The sequence below is a fragment of the Triturus cristatus genome, chromosome 4_2, assembly GCF_964204655.1.
Source record: "Triturus cristatus chromosome 4_2, aTriCri1.1, whole genome shotgun sequence".
Classification (NCBI taxonomy): domain Eukaryota; kingdom Metazoa; phylum Chordata; class Amphibia; order Caudata; family Salamandridae; genus Triturus; species Triturus cristatus.
Window position 1 is genome coordinate 754,598,927 of NC_140586.1, and position 23,199 is coordinate 754,622,125.

The window sequence follows — 23,199 nt, forward strand, 5'->3', positions numbered from 1 at the left end:
CAGCAGTCACAGTGTGGATTAGGTAAACTGAGACTGACTGGTGCTCAAGGTGTTCAGTATGAATGTGACTAAAGGGCAGTCACAGAGAACCCCACCCTGGTGTGACTCAGCAGAGGTGCGAAAGTGAGAACAGTTGTTCTAAGAGACTTGCCAGTATGGAAGATACTTTTGTTCTGTTTTCCAATAATCTAAGAAATACTGTGCCAATAATCTGAGTATGGGCAGGAAAATGAAACAATGCACCGATTTGTTCCCTGTACTTAGAACAGTGTGGTTTGTAAAATAGCCAACAATGTACATAAACATGTCACCATACAGAACCCAATCACAGGAAAGTCAAAACACATTTCCTAACATCTGAATAACAAAGGGGTGTACTCTTGTCCCTTGGGTCTGGGCCTGATACAATGCAAATATGGCTTAGATGTAGGGTGTGGTATCCTGGGTGGCTGGTGGGTATAGTATGCTGAACTGTGAGATTTAAGGCTGGGTCAGTAGCAAATGATGGTGAGCTCAAGTTCACCATGAGTGGTTGAATATAACAAGGCAATCACATGACCAACCCTAGATGGACTTTTAGCAAGGGGTGGAGGGGGGAGGTTGGAAGAGCATAGATTATGGCTTGCACAGATTGATAACTACCCTGTAATCTCAAATACAAGAACACTGCCACTGGCTCTTGTGGAAACCTGGCACACTATGTAATATGGTGAAACACAATAGTGTGCAGGCTTAGGAATGAGCATCTTGACCAGGATTCATAGAGTTACCAAATTACAAGGAAATGTGTGCCAGCGTGGGACCTCCTGGTGTACCCAACAACCTGAACACTGTTTAATAAAGGTTTTAAGCAACTGGGCCTCTCCACACAAATCCACTAGTGATGGGATTCCCCCTGTTTGCAAACTGTCACTTCCTGTCTGATGACATGGCTGAATGATAGTATCCTAACAAGCAATTGGATTCACCATCAATTATTAAGTCATTATTCAATATCAGACGTGCAGACCTTTTTCATCATGTCTGCTCTTTTTCGTTTCTCAGTGGTTCAGGCTTTACCATTTTCTTCCACGATACACAACAATTATGACTTTTTTTAAGGCAAACAACAAAAGTTCATAATTGCCACCAACTCGATCCTGAGCACAACCCGTGCCTGATCAATAACATTAAAATCAAGAAATGTCTAATCAAGGACAAACCTCATAACAGAACTTGGTGGTTAAAACAAGCTCATAAAGGTTAAATTATTTTATGTATAATCAACAATTTTACCTAACTGTGTTTAATATATAGTCAGTCAAAAATACTTTTATTTGATTTCATTAAAATCATAAAAGGGTGGGACAAGCCACCGAGGTACATGAAACATCAAGCAGTCATTTGGGTAAGACAAAGAATAAAAACAGATCAAAATTCATATAATGGTGGTATGATCTTCTAAATAAATAAATGTAAAACTAACTTGCTTCTGCAGGATGTGACAAGAAAGATGTGAGAAAGAAGGTTCATAAGTAAATGTGCAAAGCAATTCCATTTTGACAGATTCAGATCAGTTCTCTTTTTTGTCTAATTCTTTTGCCGCTATATTCCAAAGTTTTATAGCTCTGCAGGACAATTGAGCAGCCGAGCCTCCGAGGCATTTTATGGCGGCCGCTCTGCAAGTCCTTATTTGTTCTCTTCTCAGCATTTCCCGAAGGAGGGGTTTGCGGCTGTCTAAGAGTGAAGGAGAGAAGCTTAGAAGTAATAGTGAGTCGTCACCTAGTCTGCAGAGGCGGCGTTCCTTTGTCATCCACGTCGTTTTCCATTTTGGAGAGAGATCTTTCGACGGGAATGATCCCAGCCTCAATAGGGGCAGGCTTAGCTTTTTTTGGTGTGAACATTTTTTGGACAAGTACGGTTGGGGTTTCAGAGTTTTGTAAGATTGCATCACGGCTAATGCATGCTGTTTGTGGGCAAAGGCGGCTTCATCCAGTAACAGTGAGATCCGATTGGTTGCTTTGTTCGTTTTATTTTTAAATCCAGATTTGCCGGTTTCAATTACTGTATGTGTTGGATTCGCACAAGGTGGGTTAGCTGTCACTCCCTGTCTGATGACACGGCTGAATGATAGTATCCGAACAAGCAATTGGTTTCACTATCAATTATTAAGTCATTATTCAATGTCAGACAAGCAGACTTTTTTCATCATGTCTGCGTTAATTAATTTTAATAAACACTCTTTTTCATTTCTCAGTGGTTCAGGCTTTACCATTTGCTTCCACAATACACAATATTTATGACTTTCTTTAGACAAACAACAAAAGTTCACATTTACCACCAACTCGATACTGAGCACAACCCGTGCCCGATCAATAACATTAAAATTAAGAAATGCCTACTCAAGGACAAACCTCATAACAGAACGTGGTGGTTAAAACAAGCGCTGCACATAAAGGTTAAATTATTTTTTGTATAATCAACAATTTTACCTAACTGTGTTTAATATATATCTGAAGCATGAAGATTAGACTGTCCCCTTCTGTGGGTGCTACTCTGTGTCCTATAGTCCAGTGTTGTGGACTTAATCCTTTTTCTGTGTTGCAACCAAGCACTCCACCATGCCTATGTGTTTCGATCTCCCTGTGGACCTAATTTGTGAGATCTTCCTTGGGCCCATCCATTTTTGTAATTAGAAGCCGGATTTTATAACCACTATAATCAGTAATGTGTGTTCTGTTTAGAACATTTTGTAAACTTTTTGTTAAGAAAAAGTATATACATGGCTGTGACTTTACCCTTCACCTATCACCCTTTCAGTGCTCTCATTATGATCATACCTGTTCACAGGGAAATGCTTGTATCTGTATGTTTTTACTGTGGTAGCTGAAAGGAAAGAGAGAAATGTATCACTTAATCTGTGTCAAACATTGAATACCTTAGTTTGGAGTTGCCTTAAGTAAGCTTCAGATCCATTTTGTGGTGCCTAGCATGCAAAATTGGCAAGCCAGAACTACTTTGGTTGGCCTGTGGAGGTGCCTCTCACTCCTTTTTGCGTATTTCTCTTTTGACTTGTTCAGTGTCCTCTGCTTTTACATCCCCGTTTGCACCTATTGCGGCCTACTCTGCTTGAATAATGATGGCGCTCATTAGATTGTCAAACTTAGGCTTCACTCTTTGCCAGGGACCATGGGATTTGTGGTCCTCTATTGAGACGATTACGTTTATTGATGCGCTTGCTACTCCTGAAATACTTAACAGATGTTCCTAGTTCAGGTGTCACCGCCATGTTAAATCTGCAAAATATCATTATTGTCATTGCTCCTTGTTCTATACTTTCCCAATTTCAGTATTACAAGTGTATGTGATCATGGGGGATGTAGCTTTTTAGTTACCTCTTTCTGACCATCTGTGTGGCATGCATGTATCATTGTCATAGTTTTCACTGTTGTCACCTTAAAAACCACATATTCCAAGTCTTGTATTATGAATTTTTTAAAGCACCTCTATAGATGTTGCGGATTTATATGTTGTTGACCTCTGATAGCTCATTGTTGATTAAGTATCAGCCATGCCTCGGCTGTTAGAAGTGCTGTTTCCATGTCATTGTTCTTTGAGACCACATGCTTTAAGATTCCCCACTTGATATAATTTTCTGTATGATTATGTGACAGGTAGTGTTTGACTAAAGGGCGAGTAATCGTGGTGTTTTGAGTGTGGAATTTGTGTTGAATTATGTACTTTTTTAATTCTTGGTTTTTTTTTCTGATGTATGCCAAATCACATGGACATTTACTGATATTCAGCACTTTCGTGAAATTCTAGTTTGTGAATTCAAGGTGCTTTATTTAACATTGATCATATATTATTTATGTGCCCTCTACAGTTAATTGCCATCCTGAACAATTCCCACACCTGTGATCACCTAAGATGGATGGAAAGCCCACCATTTGTCACAATGTACTGGGTTCTCTTCATTTGTATTTCAATGTACAACCAGAACTTTGATATTCTTACTTCTTTGTAAGGTGAAGAGACGTTCCTTCAATGTGGACTCAGGGTTTATGATTAAATGCCCATTCCTCCTGACGATTCTCTTAAAAAGTTGGTGTGCTGATTGTATGTTCTTGTTAGAAATGGGGGTCTCTAGTTGGCAATGGTATACACCTTTGTCCAAATAGGGACCCTTGCTTCTAGTCAGGCAAAGGGGGATACACTCCTGAAAAACCCCTGCTCACTCCCTTGGTAAATTGGCACAAGCAGACAGGCTTATCTCAGAGGCAGTGTGTAAAACATTTGTGAACACATACAGTAATACAGTGAAAACACTACAAATGGACACTACACCAGTTTAGAAAAATAATTAATCTTTACAAGACTTAACACAATACCAAACAACAAAAATCCACAATACAGTAATCAAAACAAAGACTTTAAAATGGTAGAAATAGCTTAGTTCGATGTAGATGGTAAATGCGACACTTTACTTTCAAAGTATCTTGGTTGCGTCAAGCAAAACAAACAAAAGGGTTGCAGGAAAGGTGATGCATTGGTTCTTTGCTTCGGGGGAGGTGATGCGTCGGTTCCTTACTGCAGCACAGTGGAGGTGATGCGTCGGTTCCTTACTGGAGAGGAGGTGATGCGTCGTTTTCTTACTGCGTTCCAGTTACGATGCGACAAGATGCCGCCGCGATGCGACGATCCGGTGCGATGCGACAAAATGATGTCTTGGATGCGATGCGACAACGTGGATGCAATGCGTGCACGCCCGACAGCCGTGCGGCAAAATTGATGAACTTGGGAGCCACGCCAGCGACACGCTTCTCCGGTGATGCGACATGCTTCATCTGTGATGCGACGGCAAACAGCTGCGGCGTCGGCACGCTCCTTCAGCGATGCGACGGCAACTGCTGCGGCGGTGACCCGTTTCTCCTCGTTGCGTCGCGCTTCCATCTCCCAGCGACACGCAGTCTCTCAGAGGGCCCAAACAACAGAAGGCACCTCACTGCAGGTAGGATTCCCAGCAAGGGAATTCAGGGGGAGCTGGTGCTGAAGTCTTTGTGGCCCTGAGACTTCAGAACAGGAGGCAAGCTCAAATTCAAACCCTTGGAGATGTTCCTCAAGATGGTGCAAGTACACACAAAGTTCCTTTTCTCCTTTCTTTGGCAATAAGTAACCACTGAAGGTCAACCCCAAACAGTCACCAGCGCTGGGGCAGTCTCCTCCTTCAGCTTCTTTGGTTTCTTTCCTCAGCAATGGTTTGTCTTGATTCCCAGATGTGATCTAAAGTTCTGGGGTCTGGGCCCCAATATTTATACTGCAGTATCCTTAGTCCTCTGAAGGCAGAGAGAGTCTGTGCCTAACCAAAACCAGTTCTGTCCTCCCTGATGCAGAATCCTGGCAGGAGGTGGAGACAGCATTGTTGAAAGCAGACCTGGCCCAGGTAGCTGAAAGGAAGTCTCCCCCCTACTCTCAATTCTATGAAGGCTCAGGCAAGTGAAAGGAAATCTCCTGTCCCTACTCTCTATTCAATGCAGGTCCTATTCAGCCCAGCCTTGACCAATCAGACTGCTCGAGCCAAACCCCTCCCCAACCCCTTGGTCACTCACAAACCAGACATGGAATACACAAAACTAGCAGAGGCATACTGGATGGTTAGGCAAGAAAATACCTACTTTCTAAAAGTGATATTTTTAAACACAGAATGTAAAAATCACCCACAATAAAAGATGTATTTTACCATTCTGAGTACAGGCATACTAAACTCGTTTTTTCTACCTTGTTCCCTGGGTCAAGTTAGGATTATAAAATGTTATAATTAAACTGCCCATTCTGGCCTATGGGAGCAGGTAGCCTTGCAATAGTGAAAGACGAAATTGACTGTAATTCACTATCAGGACATGCCACACACATCAGGGCATGTCCTACCTTTCACGTACAACACACCCTGCCCTTGGGTCTACCTTAGGGGTGACTGACATGTAGAAAAGGGAAGGGTTAGGAACCTGACAGTCCCAGACTGCACACAGGCTCTGTAATGGCAGGCCTGTGCCACATTTTACAAGCTGCTTCTGTGAGTGGCACAACCAGTGCTGCAAGTCCACCAGCAGCATTTGATTTACAGGCCCTGGGCACACATGGAGTCACTAATCCATTACAACAATTTACAATAGGGAGCATATGCACTTTAGCACTGAGTCATCAAACCAACAAAACACAACCCCCTTCCAGCCTAAACGCAGGATAGACTACTCACAACCTTGATGGGCTTCCTTGCTTTGGGCGATAGAACATGGATCCTGGCCCGCAACTGCAGGGGCATACTCCAGTTCTACGCCAATCTGAACCCATTTGGAACCCTCTGTCCATACTCTCAGGGCCCACTAAGCTAACCCTTGGGGAACCCTTCTACTCACCTGTGGATACCATCTGTTCAGCACCTAACCTTAGCTTGCTCACAGGTGTGTCCCGACAGACAGACAGTACCCGCATGGCCAACACAGAGGTGTGGCCCAGTCCACCCCAGAGGTGTGACTCCTGTCCCCATCCCAGGGGCAACTCTGTCCACCAGGACAGCAAGCCACAGTGGCAACTGACAGCTGTCAGTGATGAGAACCAGGCCCCAGGTCTTTCATGGTTATCCAACCTCTGTGGCGTCAGAGAGCGGGGGACATTAGCCCCACGTGCTTGGCACCCTTGGTCCACACTCCCTCCTGTCAGGTATGACATCCTGACACTGGCCCACCAACCCCGAGCCTGTACCCGGTGGCTGGACAGGAGACTGGGGTGGACTTTCCCACACCCGGTCCTCCTCCTCCTTGGGGCTCTGTACCCTCCCACCTGGAGCAGTACCCCCTTCCATTATTGTCAGGGCACCTGTGGCAGGTGTCCTGCACAACTCGCCCACCAGTTCAGGGGTGCTATCCTGCAACTGGGATCCCAGCTTCGGGTCTGCACCCCTAGACTGGGCAGAGGTCAGGGGTGAGGCTGCCCTCTCCCCGACCCCCTTACTGGAGTCCTGCACCCTCCCACCTGGAGTGGTGCCCCCAGAAGACAAACCGGTAGGGACACTGATTACAGTTGTCTGCCTGGTGCAGATCTCCTGACCCCTGTCCATCTGACAGAGTGTGAAGATCCCCCAGGACAGAAGTGGTGTCACCATGGTCACTCCTAGGAGACTCAACTCTTCTGGCTGGCCCCTTACCCACTGGTTCTTCCACTGGGGACTCTCTCCCCCTCTCACCCCTCAATCTGGACTTCAGCACCCTCCAATTAGGAGGCATACTAAACTCGTTTTTCTACCTTGTTCCCTGGGTCAGTTAGGATTATAAGATGGTATAATCAAGCTGCCTATTCTGGCCTATGGGAGCAGGTAGCCTTGCAATAGTGAAAAATTAAATTGGCTGTAATTCACTATCAGGACATGTCACACACATCAGGGCATGTCCTACCTTTCACATACAATGCACCTTAGGGGTGGCTGACATGTAGAAAAGGGAAGGTTTAGGGACTGGCAAGTGGGTGCACTTGCTAAGTCGACCTGGCAGTCCCAGACTGCACACAGGCTCTGAAATGGCAGGCCTGAGCCACATTTTACAAGCTGCTTTTGTGGGTGGCACAACCAGTGCTGCAAGCCCCCAAGCAGCATTTGATTTACAGGCCCTGGGCACACATGGTGCACTGTACCAGGGTCTGAGAAGTAAATGAAATAAGCCAATCATGGAGTCACTAATCTATTACAACAATTTACAATAGGGAGTATATGCACTGTACCACTGATCAGCAGTTGTAAAGTGCCCAGAGTCATAAAATCAGGTTAGAAAAAAGACAGGAGGAATGCAAAAAGTTCAGGGATGACCCTGAAAAAAGGGCCAAGTCCAACAGTTGTCACGCATACAATTTGGTCAGTTTTTTTGTTTTTATGTTCTCTTCCAACAGGCTGTCTCTTGGTGTGTACCACGCGCTCTTTTTTTTTTTTGGAGTTTTCAAAAACCTTTATTGAAAATTTAGCACAACGAAGTTTCAAGATTGCACCGTGTCAAATCAACATGCACAGATATACAATAAGATTTAGCGAAGGTTATCTCGTACACGTACCACTTTAAATCAACACAGAGGAAAAATATCGTGGAAACACTGGAACAGTGAAGGGAACTACAGAGAGGGGCCCCATGAGTAGAGAGGGAAGGCTGAAGGAGCAGAGGGGAGTGAGAGAAGGAAAGGAAGCTACTCATTGACCTTCACCGGCAGCCGCCGCGGGGAGCTCGGGAGAGGGGGCTGGGAATTGTGACTCAAAAGGTAGGACACGAGTGGACCCCATATATCAATTGAGTGGGATCTGGGCAGCATAAGGTCCCAGAATTCGGACAGGAGAGTCTGGCAACGTGATGCATCCTCCAGCCAGAGGGCTACCTTAGGTGCAGGCCTGCGACCCCAGCACATGGAGACCCTGCGCTGTGCGAGGACCAGCAGCATGGCAATCAATCTGCGGGAGACATCTGGACAAAAGTTAACAAAGCCTAAGAGGCAAAGCATTGGATCGGGTTGGACTAGCGACTAGGTTATATCCGAAATAGCAGTGCAGACCCCGCGCCAGTATGCGGAGACCTGGGGGCACACGAGGTGGGAGAAGTCAGCAGCAGGCGCAGAGCAGTGCAGGCATCTATCGTTGGTAATGAGACCCATCTTGTTCAGCTGGACAGGAGTCCGATAGAGCCTATGTAAATACTTAAAGTGGATAAGGTGCAGACGGTTATTAGGGGAGAGATGTTTAATCTGATTACAACAATACAGCCAGTCGACTTGGGAGATTTCAACACCTAGGTCCTTGCCCCAGACCACACACGCCCGGTCAGTGGAGGTGGAAGACGCTGCCAGTGTGAGAGATAGTATATTTTAGTGACTAGTTTCTTTGGGGAGGGGGACGTATAGAGGAGGTTGAGAGTGGCCATCGAGGAGGGGGGCTGGGGAAACGAGGGGTGAAGTTTCCTGCAGACAGACCTGAGCTGATAGTAAAGCAGGGTTGCCATGGGTCCAGAGTCGGTAGCGGGTGCGAAGAATCTGACACTGTAGAGAGCCCCAGGCTGGTGGCGGGTTTAACCATCCCACAAGACTGGAGGGGAGGGAAGGCCGGGTGATGAGTGATTGGCATCGTGTCCGCGGAAAGCATGTCAGAACCTGAAATTTTACTGAGCCCTTCCCAGGCCCAGCATAAGGTCTCAACCATATCGATCTCAGCACGTGGGGGTTTCGCTGGGGCAAATAAAGCAGTCGTGAGTGGCCACGGGGCAGCCAGGTCAGCTTCCACCATGACGTGAGGCTGGAACGGAGTGGGGTGAAGCCAGAAGTGGAGAAAACTGGCCTGGGCACTGAAGGCATAGAGTTTAAAATCGGGGGCGCAAAGCCCGCCAAGCGACATTGGGAGGGTTAGAATATTGTATGCGATCCTAGGTTGCTGACCGGCCCAGATCAGAGTAGTTAGCAAAGAGCGAACTTTGAGGAAAAAATGGGCGGTGAGAGGGATGGGGATATTGACGAATAAATATAAAAACTTAGGGAGCACCACTATTTTGGCAATGGCTATGCGACCGGCTAGCGATAGTGGCAACCGGCTCCAAAAGGGGATCTTGGACTCAAACCAGTTCACTGCGTGACCAAAATTAACCCTCCAAAGTTCATCAACGTCTCTACTCAACCAAATACCTAAGTATCTAGTGGGCTCTGACACCCACACAAAGGAATAGTCCGGGTCGAAGGGCACCGTGGCATCGGTGAGGGGAAACAGCACAGACTTGTTCCAGTTCACCTGGATGCCGGACTAACCGCCAAAGTGGATCACCTCATGAACCAGTGGGCTGAGGTTCTCCTGAGGGTTGCGGACGTAAAGAGTAACATCGTCCGCGTACATGGACACTAGTAGAGCACAAGCCGCAAATCCGATGCCTCTCTGGGTATGAGGTTGGCAAAGTCGAGCCATGAGGGGTTCCATTGCGATGGCAAAAAGCATGGGAAACAGCGGACGCCCCTGGCGAGTACCACACCCGATGGGAATGGGCCCAAGCGTATTGGGGTTGGGGTCACTGGAGTGAGAAGAGTCAAGACCCTTAATCTCCATTTCCAATTTGGCAAGAGTACCACGAATAGAGCGAAAGACACCAGACTGTTTGGAAATACATTCCCCACGAATTAAGGTTTTAAAACCCTCCCATAATCGACGGAACCCTCATTAAGCTGGAAATAATTTGTGATTGCGGTTTGTATTTTGTCACAGAAGACCGAGTGGAATAGCGCATTAGGGGGAAGCCGCCAGGAGAAAGCACGGCAGGGGGAGTGTGGGAGGCGCAGGCATAAGCGAACAGGAGCATGGTCGGAGAGGGTGCGTGCCATGTGGTCAACGGAGGTGAGCCATGCAAGGGCGTCCGGGGTGGTGATCCAAAGGTCCAGGCCGGACCAACAGCCGCTGGAGCCAGTGACACAAGTACCTTTGCGTGTATCGGGGCGAATATGGCACCATGCGTCATATAAGGAGTTATCAGTGAGAATGGAGCTGAGGAGTGCAGTTGTGCAAGGGCGAGAGACGCGGGGGCTAAACCGGTCTAGGGTAGAGGATAGTGTTACATTAAAATCACCCCCCCAGAGAAGCACAGCCGGGCCAAGGGCTGAAATGTGGTGCCAGACTTGTGTGAAGAAGAAAGGGTCGTCACTATTGGTACCATACAGAGCAGCGAGTGTCAAGGGCTGGGCCTGCGGGGTGCCATGATGGAGCACAAACAGCCCCCTCAGGGTCGATAACCACCTGGGAAGTCTGCCAAGGGAGCCCTTTGCGTAACAGGATGGACACCCCCCTAGAGTAGTTAGAATAGAAAGTGGAATGAATTTCACCCCAGTGTCGAGAAAGAAGTCTGGAGGAGGTAGCTGGCAACAGGTGGGTCTCCTCTAGAAAACAAACGTCCACCCTATGCCGAGTGAGGTGGGCATGGACCAGGCGCGCCTTTCGGTGGTCGTTAAGTGTCTGTCATAATGCCGTGTCAAGGGAAGCAGTGACGAGGAAAGTGGTGAGGGAGGAAAATACTTTGTGCAGATGCGTGTGACAGTGCCGTGAATAGTGGAGGAAGAATATCAGTGCAATAACCTTGGAAGCGCAATGAGGTAACATGGTCCAAATTACAGTCGAAGCCACATAGGGCGGCGCCAATGCAAACAGCACAACACCCCCAGTGGAAGTTTGAACAACAAAGGTGCATTGAGGAAACATGACCCTTCTGCTTGCCAGTGGTAGGAAATTGTTGGATACCTTGCCTCGTGACTGTATGCTTTGGGGGATGCGGTTTAGAGCATAGACGGGGAATGATTCACTACTCTCCTTAATAGCACATAAGTTTGCAACTATCTGGCAAGTCCTAGACTGAGCTGTATGGCTAAACACATCCCCACCCAATCCATGTGGCGGCCTACGTGATCTGTAGGTGAGGATCAGGGAGTGATTTCCCCAGCAGGCCCTATCCATCATTTCACATAACTGATCTGAGGAGGCCTGACAGTGAGCCTTTGAGGGCTCTGGCCCTTACCTCCAGTGACGTTAGCCAACCCAGCTCCTCAGTACTCCGTCTACCCTCCTCCACTTTGGAGCACCAGAGAATCGCGGTGGCTGACCATGTACATTTGGTGTAGACAATGTGCTTGTTGGTGATGCTCCTCTTTTTTCCTTTACTCGTGCAGAGTCTCGGCACATAGATGATAATAACATTAACCACTAGAAGAAAAGGGCATTAGCAATCGAAATTAAAACAAGCTTGAGGTTACATTTGACAGATGATTTTGTGCAGCCAGATAGTAGAAAACTCAATCTAAATTCACTTTTTTCTGTACAATTCCACTTAGAAGCTTTGTTTCAAATGATGTGCTATGTTCACCTACGCGTTCACACTTTTCTTTTAATGGTCTAAACACTTCTTAGTTTTTAATTGACATATGGAGAACACCTGGGACGTTCTATTTTAAAATTACCTTTAGTATGCTGCTCACATGACACACTTTTTCCATGAATAATGAATCTCTTATCGGCTGTGGTATCTATTTTAGTTCCCTGTTTCTCCACAGGTATTGTGTTTGGCCCTGAGGTGTTGAATAGCCTACTGGGGGGCACAGGGTGCTATGCACCTCTCAAGAAGTCCTCAATGAGGAAAGCCTTCCTAAATATGAGAATCTATATCTTATTTCTATCTCCATTTGTATCCGCCACAATGATCACTGGCCAGCTTCCCACAGCTGTCGGCCTTTAACCTTCAACTGATCATTTGATTAAATCACTACAGTAATTAACTTGACCTTCCGTTGACATTGGTATGTCTGAAATCACATCCAGATGGGCCAATTCACAACGTCATTTATGAGTATGTCAAGTAAAACGAAAGGAGTGCTCTTCTACACACTGTTCCATGCCTTGGGACCCTCACGAGTGAGTAGCTGTGCTATCCAAACTCCTGGTTGATTGATGCCTTTGTGAATTGGACATAAGTCAATTCACAAAAGCATTAATAAGTCTGGGAAGTAAAACTACAGAAGAACTCTTTTGTGTACCTCTGTGAGTCAGCCATGAAATGCCCACTCTCTATTAGTAAAAGTGCAAAAAGAGCACAGTCCTTTCTATTTCTACAAGCTGTCTAAAAATAATCCCCTAATTTTCCCATTTTATGCTCATTTTGGATGTTTTCAGGCCAATTCACAAAGGCATGTAAGAGAGCACTAGAGGAGTACTAACTGCATAGGAGTATTTCCTGGCAATTCCCATTTTAAACGTTTTGGGGGCAATTCACAAAGGCATTTAAGTAGTACTTCAAGAGTTCTCCTTCAAGTAACTCATAAATGCCTTTATGAATTGGTCTCAGACTCTTGCCTTTGCTTTCACTGGGATTTTTGATTTATTGGTGTGTATGGTTTCATTTGTTGCTGAAACTTTTCATAGGTCATGGTCAGACCCAGCTAAAATGACCTCTTTTTTCTGTGTGCTGCTGAATTCTTTTTTTGCTATCCTACTACATCTGCCTGTATCGACTTTTCTTCAGAAGTGTTTCGGCGAGTGTGGGAAAAATGTGAATATGAGTCTGACACTGCCCTGAGATGCCACACATATTTGAATTTCCACACTCCACACTACATTCATTTTGTACATAGTTCGGGCGTTTTGGAGCAAACTCCTGAAAATACTGGCATACTTCAAAAATGTGTGTTTCTGAAATGTTATAACTGATCATTTACGATAATTCTGAAATGCTTTCCTTTCTTAATTTGTGTGCCATAATTTTGTGAAAAATCACAACAGAATTATGGTCCCTACTGGTATTTTTTTGGAACCCAGCGTTGATCGGATTTAAGCGTATTTCTGCAATTACAAACTCAAATCCAAATTTGGATCCAGGCATAAATACATGCTTGTTTCGATTATTGGTAGGACTTGATCTGTTAAAATTATTACTTCAGTAGCCTTTGACTGTAATGTGTTCTTTCTGTGTTTTAGAATCACATAATAAACCTTAACGTATTTGCCTATTTTTGTATGAATTAAAAAGGGACCGGGACACGTCACAACTATATAGATTTTTTTTTGTCTCATATCAGGCAGTGGGATGGCAGCTGAGGACATCATCGCGGGTAACGTCAACAAGCTTTCAGTCTTTCCGCCGGGCTATTGTGGACTGCCTAGAAAAGGACATCTCGTACTTGATGCCTGTTTTGAAAGTGGTAAGTGAAAACAAAATTGTTCACACGATTGCAAAAATAATATTCTTCCCGGCGCCAATCCCTAGAATTTTTCAAAAACACATCTTTCAATTCAAACCTGAATTCTTTGCAATAGCTCTCTAGTGGCCTCTTCTCCCCTGTCCCAGCGTGTTCCTTACCTGCCCTCCTCACCTGACCTAATGCTCCTGAAAAGGCTCCGGGCGGGCAAAAGGGGATTTCTCAAAATGTTTTATGCCTCAGTGGGATTGACACTGTCTCGGTCAGTGGATCTTCACTTCAGACAATTGCTCTATGTTCCATCCTGTACTACAAGAAATATACATTGAATGTGATTTGTTGTAAACAATTATTATTCGTCATGATTATTCAGGAACATGTTTTCATATCAGAGAAAAGTCAAGAAAATGTTTGTGGAAATCATCTTTGTCAATCAGAGCATTTTAAAAATCATTGTTTGTGATGATTTTGTGGAAGTTGGTGACCGCCCTTGAAGGCTCTTTAATATGAGTGGATATGGTGTTGGTGATTGTATGGGTTGCCTTTTTAATGACTTCACAACTTTTGGCAGGAGAAGAGGGATTATAGTTACATCAGTGCCAGGGTAAAGACCAACTTGATATTAAAAACGAATCTTTAAGTATTTACCAAATCCCATCGTGGGCGAGCATCCCTGTTTTTGCCTGATCTCACACTGAGGTTGTAGATGCTTCATTTGAGGTAGAGGTAACCTAGCCCGGTACTGTTTCAAAAACTCACCATTGTTCTCCTTGTGGTATAGACCATTCTGCTCTACAACAATAAATATATGCCTTTTTATAATCACTGACCACTACGTTTGCATCAATGACTTTAAGAAACCTTGGACCGTATAAGGCCTCTGCACATTAGCCCCTTGGCGGATTGACCAGACATTAGTGTTTAAAGGTTCACACTGGATTCAGTCATAGTCATGCAGATAATCATCTATCTGGAACAGAAAACTTATATATACCAAATGGTTTTATAGATAATGAGGAAATCAGCCAAGTGGCAAACTATATATAGGTAGCCTAGATCATACGTAGCTGTGTCCTACTGGTCGCATGTTGCTAATTGATTACTAGAATAGGGGATGAAATAGGACCAAATTCAGCTGATGGGTTACAAATTTGCATCTGAACAAGAAATTAAAGAGGTCAGCCTCGGAAATAGACTCGGAAAGAGATGATGCTGATGTTGGTAAGTGTGGACTTGTCTTCTACTTTATCATACATTTATGTCTAGGCAAATGAAATGCACGCGCAGTCTGTTACGAAAGCAGCTTCTCTCTCAGAAAATGAGGCCATCAGTGCTGTGGTGGAAGCCTCAAATTCCATAAACAATGTTCTCCCTGTGGAGCTCTGTGTCTTCTAGAAACCATGGAAACTCTGAAAGAAATACATGTCTATGCCAGCAGTCTCCAAGATTATAAAAAAATTAATGCTCCCAAAGACTACAAGGTCTCTTGTTTAGACAAGCCAAGGCCAATGTACAGGCAACCTGTGATTTGTACCTTTGGCACATAGTAGACCACTAGTCCTCTTCCCTTTCGAGACATGGCCAGGAAGAGAATAAATGTATACTGAGTTCCTGGAAGGAGGTGGCAAAGCTGCTGAGGACTAGATGCCCTAGATACACAACTGCACCGACCATAAACGTGTTCACCGTGTGATGGTAGATGAGGCTCATGTCTTGGGACTGCAGGTTAAATGTATTCACTTGCAATTTAATATAAAAAACCTCTTTGAACCTTCAACATACAGGGTGTTGCTGCTCTGCAAATCTAGTAGAGTACAGACAAATGGATGCTCTACTTGCTAATGCTGCTGTTCAGAATACTGTCCTCATTCAAATGGGCCAAGAACATTTCAGTCCTTCAGAGAAAGGGTCACTTTTCATCTCAACCCTTCAGCGAACACCCACCAGTTGAAAAGGTGATACTTCATGGGAAAACTGAACATACCCTGCGGCACAGGCAGCTGTTGTGACACTTCTATATGGCACAAATGCCATCCCAGTGATGGGGTTGCTTCCCTTCCAGTTGATCCATACTGGTGACTACTCCTGTCAATGACCAGACAAGGCTATATTTTATACTCTCCACAGCTGCCACACACAATGTGACCTCTGCCTTGATAGCTGTTCCATTATGATAGAGGAATGTTGAGAGGTTCCTTCTCTTTAGCGTCACAGAGTTTGGACCACCCTTGGGAAAAGCTATAGCTCACACTACCTCCTGGCAAGAACAAGAGGGTGAAACAAATGACCGAGTATTCTCTGTACACCAGCATCAATCCGGATCACATGAAGCGCCTCTGGGTTATTCAGAAGGCCCAGCATACCAGAACAGGATTGTGTCATACAGCCCTAGGAGTATTTCCGAATATCTGCAAGGTTTCAGAAGCTGCAAATGGTCGATTTACTACCTAAACCTTGAAGACTGTCTTGGAATGACATTTTCCAGAGAGTTGGCGGCATTTGATCTAATCCTAATTTTTTAAACCCTCCTCAAACTTAAGTTACTGGTGAACTTCCCAAAATTGTTTCAGATAGCATCAAGCAGGAGTAATATCATACAGACCAGTGAGGACAAAAACATGACAAGATCATTTCCTACCCAACCATGGAAACTCCAAACATCCTCCTACAATGTTTCTCTCCCACAGACCAGTGGTTCTAATGCCCCCTGGAACTCCACACCTCCCTAATGGGTAGCATCTCCACTCCAAGAGTAACACAAAATAATATCTATTTAAATGACTTGGGCACCGGTATCAGTTCCTGGACAGCCAGTCCAAACCAATTGGTGCTGTGTCCATTTCACCTACAGTATCCTTAGGTCTCAGTCAAGATAGATATGTCTGAGAGCGGATGGGGGGGTCTGAAGGGGCCTGTCCATAGTCAATTCATGCAATATGTCTGATAATCCCTTCTTTTAATCCTGCTCAACTGGAAGGCAGTCCTTTTGCTTCTCAAAGTATGCCTCCAAGTTATCAGTTTCAAGGATGTCAGGAGGAAAATTGTAATAGCATTTCAGCCCTATTCCATGTGATATCAAGGGTGGCATCAGCTTACTACTGCTCTTTTGACTGTGGGGTGTTTACATGCTGGACTGGTTGGGAATGTTTGTGTATGCCTTTTCTCCAACTCCCATGCTTTCAAACATCATTCAAAGATCAAGGAGAGCTCAGGGTGCTTGGTCATTAGAGAGCTTCCAACCTCACCTGCAGTGGTTCTTAAATATCCTGCATTTCCACAAGTGAGAGGCAACCCAGTTTTCTCTCATGCAAGGCATTCTGTTCATGAATAGGAAGATAATTCTCCATCCTTTCCAACAAGTGCATGCTGTTGTTCCTTAGTCATTAGACTTTTACAAATAGACCAATCACAAAGTATACATTGTGTTGCCCCAGGGGTTCTCACCCAGGCATCCTTTTAAAGGGTGTTTTCTACAGGCAAAGTTATACTCATAGTTTAAGCATATTTGATACAGTGCGAGATAGTTACATTTTATTATTTTGAATGGAGATTATGTGTAGGGAATGAATTAAAAACCGCAGGCATTTTTATTGCAGCCTATTGGTCTGCATAACTAATGTGGTACAGTGCAATAAGGATGAGCTAATATTAATACCTATTAATAATGGTATTAATGAAATAGCAAAGACTAATCCTGAAATATAGATAGTCAGTAAATATGACTTTACTTTCTTAAATGTTCAGTATTAGTTACATTGAAATCCACATGCATGGCTTGATAGAAAGTGATATTTCTCTGTGGTGCTGAATGTTATTTTACGTATTTTGTAAAGCAGTATTAGCAGCCATTCTTGGAAAAGAGGTGGAGGAGTAGAATTCTTGCACAAAGACTTTTTAAACCTTCAGGTGCAGGAATCCCCATCTCCTCTTTCTTTGCTTTTACCATTTGACCACTGAAAATTGTAGCAGGGGTGGATTTCTCTCATTTAATTGAAGTCATTTATCACCCTCCTGGCTATGACAGTCAATTTACAGTGTTATATAAGTTGTTCAGTGAAACCTCCAAACTCCAGGTAAAATGTTATTGTTATTGTATGTGATTTGAGTATTCAAATAGATGTTGCTTGAACATGAAATACCTTGAAAAAACAAGAGAAAAGAGGTGCTTGGCAAAACAGGAACAGTTTGTTTAATTAAACAGTGCAGTCGAGAGAAGCCACAGGCATCGAGTCTGAGGACTGTCTCAACTTTCAATTGATCTGAAATGGGTTTTTATACAATTAATTAAATGTCGTAAACAGTTTAGTCGATACTTTTTTGGTAAGGGATGTGAACCGCTGTCTGTGAAATCATAAATTAATGTATCTGATAGGAAATCCAGGTGGACCTCGACCTTGCGTGGACACAATGCGGCCAGTGAGTAATGTGTCTAGATGTCCAGCATGGGGGCGTGTGATCACTGCGTGTACAGTATTTACTGTGTCCTGATTGGCTATATGCTCCTAACTTTATGTGGCATCTGACTTTATGGTGTTTTGGGAGAGCACATACCCCTCCGGCCATGTGTGCTTTACTGGGGCCTATCTCCCTGGACCATTGTGGTGTGGCTGCACCTATCTGTGGGATTGATCTGGGATTTCCTGTTTGTTTGTCTGCCGGGTACGTGCCAGCCCACCTGTGACCTGTCAGTCCGTGACCTCAGGCCTGAGTCTCAGAGCCTGCCTGACTACGTTTTTCTGAGTAGGGGTTGAGTGGAGTTCATAAAGGACGAATTTGTTAATAAAGGCGTGATTTCGTCTTTATACCTAAATGTATTGCTATTCATACTGACATAGGCTTTCTCAATATTAACCTTAATGCGACTCGCTCTGATCTTTTTACATCTTTTTAAAATCATTAGGCTTTGAAATGCTAGTTGGGAGTCTGACTCCTTCAACAGACCCCCAATTAGACATGATTTGGTGTTAAAGTACAAGATTTGTATGGTAAAACCAGGTGCTGGTTATATACTTCCATTTGAAGCATAACTATACCAGTGAAGGAGCTGGGTTCCACCTTCTAGACTTACTCTGGAAACCCTGGCCAATGGATCTTTGTTGCCTGCTTGAAAGTGTGGAGGGGAGGAAAAATCATTAGCTAATTATATATTATTATTGCAGTCGCCCATGTTACTGAAGGAGCACAGACTCCGGATCCAAAATTAGTGTGTTTATTACAAAGCCAAGAAAAGCTGAACATACAAACACCTCAAGACGAGGGTATAAAAATACATGGGCACTAATACAAAGCCAAATCTACGAATGAAATTTAGGCGGTGCAACATGCACAAGATGACCAATTCCAATATCCGTACGCAGAAAATACCTGCGCCAACATCAATAGCCTTCTTCATTGGAGGTTCGTAAGTAAAGAGCATTAGTCTGTCCCTACACTACCACTATCAAGACATCCCCACTTAGTATTTCCCAGGCAAGTTCCAGAAAGGTGTCAGCACATGAAGTCTTCTTAAGAAGTACACTCACATTGAATGGGTCAAGTAGCATTAAGCTAAAGAGCTCGTTCTAAGATGCTCTCTCCTCTCAGGGCACGGCAGAAGTCCCCGGACTCTGTCCCTAACCCCAACACAAAATCGAAGGTCACAACCCATCGTCACATCACATGATCACCCCATCCAGCTAGACACCTCCTTGTAGGTAACTTTCCATGCAGCAAAGGTGCTCCCAGGCTATTGCCTGATGATCTTGATTCCCAGGCCTTCTCCAGTGAGAAAGAACACCGTCCCACATTATCAGTATCGCTTGTTCAAATGTATCCCCTCTTCCCTTAGCCTAGCTCCTAAAACAAAAGCGTTATTCTAACAAGGATGGATTTCTCCACCTGCAACAGAAACAGGAGAAATAACAGATTCTACATACACATGAATTCGGCTAACATAAGAAACAACATATCATTTAATTAAGCACTCATATACATGATTATGATTACAGTGCGCATTTAAATCGATTCGTTACATAGCAAACACATTATCTCTTGCTAATCACATATAAATTCATCACATTAAAGCTTTCATCAAATAGTACATGATTACAATGTCGATTTCTCAACATTGTGCAGAATTATACCTATCACTTCACTTTACACGTTATTACATTACACATTCTAAAGACCAAATTTTAACACGACAAAGGATTACATTTGTGGGTGCGAACTACTCATGATTATTGTGCACCCCTACAAATGAAAGAGCAAAATCGTGCTCTATCAGTCCCCCCCTGATGACTAGTGTCATCACAATCATTTTCATCTCCCTGTAGAAAGAACTGACCTAAACAGAAGTGGTAGCCAGTCTTCCCTGCTAAAACCTTTCTAGGCAACATCGCGTTCTATCACCAGAATACATGGCAACACATCCTAGGAGTAATTCAATCAATCAAACAGGAGTTTATAAAGCATGCTACTCACCCGTGAGGGTCTCAAGGTGCTAGTGGGGGTGGGGGGCAGCATCTCCGGATCAGTCAAAGAGCCAGGTCTTGAGGTCCTTCCTGAATGCGTGCAGGGTCGGGGAGCATCTGATGTTTACGGTGAGCTCCTTCCAGGTCTTGGCTGCGATGTAGGAGAATGCTCTCCCGCCTGTCCTGTGTCTGCGGATGCGGGGGATCTCTGCCAGGGCGAGGTCGGCGGAGCAGTGGTTCCTCTTGGGTACGTGGAAGGATACTCTCTCATTGAGGTATTTGGATCCGATGTTGTTGTAGGCGTGGGTGAGGAGTTTGAAGGTGACCCTCTTCTCGACGGGGAGCCAGTGGAGGTCTTGTAGGTGTAGGGACATGTGCTCATGACGCGGTGTCCCGAGGATGAGTCAGGTGGCGGCGTTCTGGATGGTTTGGAGTTTGTGTAGTAGAGCTCTGTTGATTCCGGCGTATAAGGCGTTGCCGTAGTCCACTCTGCTGGTTATGAGCGTGTGGGTGACGGTCCTTCTGCAGTTGGGGGGGGATCAATTTGAAGATCTTGCGGAGGATGCGCAGGCAGTTGAAGCTGGTGAAAGTGACGGCGTTGATTTGGCGGTTCATGGAAAGGGAGGAGTCGAGAATGATGCTGAGGTTTCGTGCGTGGTCTGTAGGAGAGGGCAGAGGGCCACCAGGTGTCATCCCAGGCAGAGGTGCAGGGTCCGAGGATGAGGACCTCGGTCTTATCTGAGTTGAGCTTCAAACAACTGTCTTTCATCCAGGCTGCCACGTTCTTCATTCCTTCCTGGAAGAAGATTCTGGTGTCTTCGGGATTCCGTCGGCGTAGGATGCAATGCTGAACCCATGTTGTCAGCGAGGGGTGCCATTTAGATGTTAAAGAGCGTGGGGTTGAGCGATGATCCTTGGGGTACTCCGCAGTTTATATCGGTGGGTTTGGAGAGGAAGGGGGGGAGTTTGATCCTCTGGGTTCTGCTGGAGAGAAAGGATCGGATCCAGTTGAAGGCGGCTCCTTGTATCCCCGCGTAGTGAAGTCTGGCTGCGATCGTGTGATGGGAGACGGTGTCGAAAGGCACGTATAGGTCTAGAAGGATGAGGGCACAGTTTGTCCCTGGTCAAGTAGCATGCGGATGTCAACAGTGGCTGCGAGAAGGGCAGTCCTCGATGCTGTGGTTGCTGCGGAATCCAGACTAGGAGGCATCTAGGATGGAGTTCCCGTCAATGAAGGTGGTCAGTTGGGCATTCATGAGTCTCTCGATGACCTTGGCCGCGAAAGGGAGAAGAGAGATGGGCCGGTAGTTTTTCAGGTCTGTTGGGTCGGCCGTTGGTTTCTTGAGGAGGGGTTTCACCTCCGCCCGCTTCCTGTCATCTGGGAAGATGCCAGACATGAAGGAGGCGTTGATGGTCTGTCCTAGTTCGGGTGCGATGGTGGCAGAGGCCCTGTGGAATATGTGCAGTGGGCAGGGGTCAGTTGGGGCTTCTGAGTGGGTTTTCTTCATGGTAATGGTGATGAGTTAGACGGTGGCAGGATCCCAGGTCATGATGGTTGGCTTATCAGCGGCGTTGTGTGGGGAATGGTGTCCAGCGTCTGTGCGCTGAAATTGTCGTAGAGGGCTTTTATCTTGAGATGAAAGTATGAGCTGAGCTTGTCACAGAGTTCCTGGGAAGGCGTGACGTCCGTGGCCTCACTGGGGGGTTTGGCGAACTGCTGAATGACGTTGAACAGTTCCTTGGCGTTGGTCGCGTTGGTCTGGACTTTGTCTCTTAGGAAGGTCTGTTTGGTGTCTCTTATGCGCTGGTGGTATTCCTTCATGGCGCTCCTGTGATTGTTCCGTGCTTCCGTGGTTTTCTGGTTTCGCCAGGCTTTTCTATTCGTCTGCAGGTGCGTTGGTCTTCTTGTAGTTCTGTGGTGAACCAGGCTGCCTTCAGAGGGCGTGGTTTGGCAGGGTGGCGGAGGGGTGCGAGCTTGTTGGCACAGCGGGAGATCCAGCGGTGAAATTCTGTGGCTTCGAAGTAGGTGTCGGTCGTGGTGCTGGGCAGGTCTTGGAGGAGGGTGGTAATGAGGTGTTCCTCCATGACCTTGCTCCAGCTTCTTCGTGGTGGGCATGGGGCGGGCTTGGGTGTGGTGGTGGTGGTGGTGTTGAAGGTGAAGTGGACGCAGTGGTGGTCTGTCCAGAGGGGCTGGGTGGTGTGGCTGAAGCGGATGTTTGTCCCTCCCGCGAAGATAGCATTGAGGGTGTGTCCAGCTCTGTGCGTGGGCGTGATGACCAGCTGCTTCAGTCCGAGTTTAGCAAGGTTGTCAAGGAGAGTGATTGAGTCGGGGTCGTTGCAGTTGTCGAGGTGGAAGTTCAGGTCCCCGAGTAGCACGTAGTCAGTGGAGGTGATTACATAGTGTGTGGCGAGTTCAGCGATGGTGGTTGAGGCCTGGGTGCGGAGTCCCGGCAGTCTGTAGATGAGGGTGCCGCGTAGCGTGGTTCTGGAGCTGGTCTGGATCGGGAAGTTGAGGTGTTCTGTGTTGGAGTGGGGGTCACTCATGCTGGATGTGGAGAGTCGGAGGGGGGTCTTGTGTGCGATGGTGAGTCCTCCTCCTGGGCGGTAGGAGCGGTCCTTTCTCTGGATCTTGTAGCCATTTGGGATGACCGTGGCGATGTCGGGGCCAGAGGTGGCGTTGGTCCAAGTTTCCGTGAAGAAGGTAACGTCGTGCGAGAGGGTGTCGATAAGCTCGCAGATCTCTAAGGCGTGTTAGTGCAGGGAGCGCACGTTGAGGAGGATGTATGTCAGGGTTTTGGTGGTGCGTGTGTCAGACGGGCCTTTGGCGGCAGTGGGGGTATTGTCGATGGTGAAGGATCTGCGACAGGGTCTGCACGAGAATTGTCCATGGGTGGTGTTCAGCGAGGATTGTACGCAGTCAGTGTGTCTTCCGGTATTGAGTGCTTGGAGGGTAGTGGAGTCGTAGCGGTGGGGTGTAGGAGAGCCAGGGTTCCTGGCGCTGGGTGCGTACGGGTCACGTACGGGCACTGAC

General features: G+C 45.9%; 1 long non-coding RNA gene across 1 annotated transcript in view; it reads left to right on the forward strand.

Moving 5' to 3' along the window:
• LOC146835000 (uncharacterized) overlaps window positions 1-23,199 on the forward strand; it is an 820,977-nt gene that overhangs the window by 412,063 nt on the left and 385,715 nt on the right. Inside the window, exon 2 of the long non-coding RNA XR_014960362.1 lies at window positions 13,597-13,719. This is a non-coding gene — a long non-coding RNA (uncharacterized LOC146835000). The remainder of the gene's footprint in view (window positions 1-13,596; window positions 13,720-23,199) is intronic.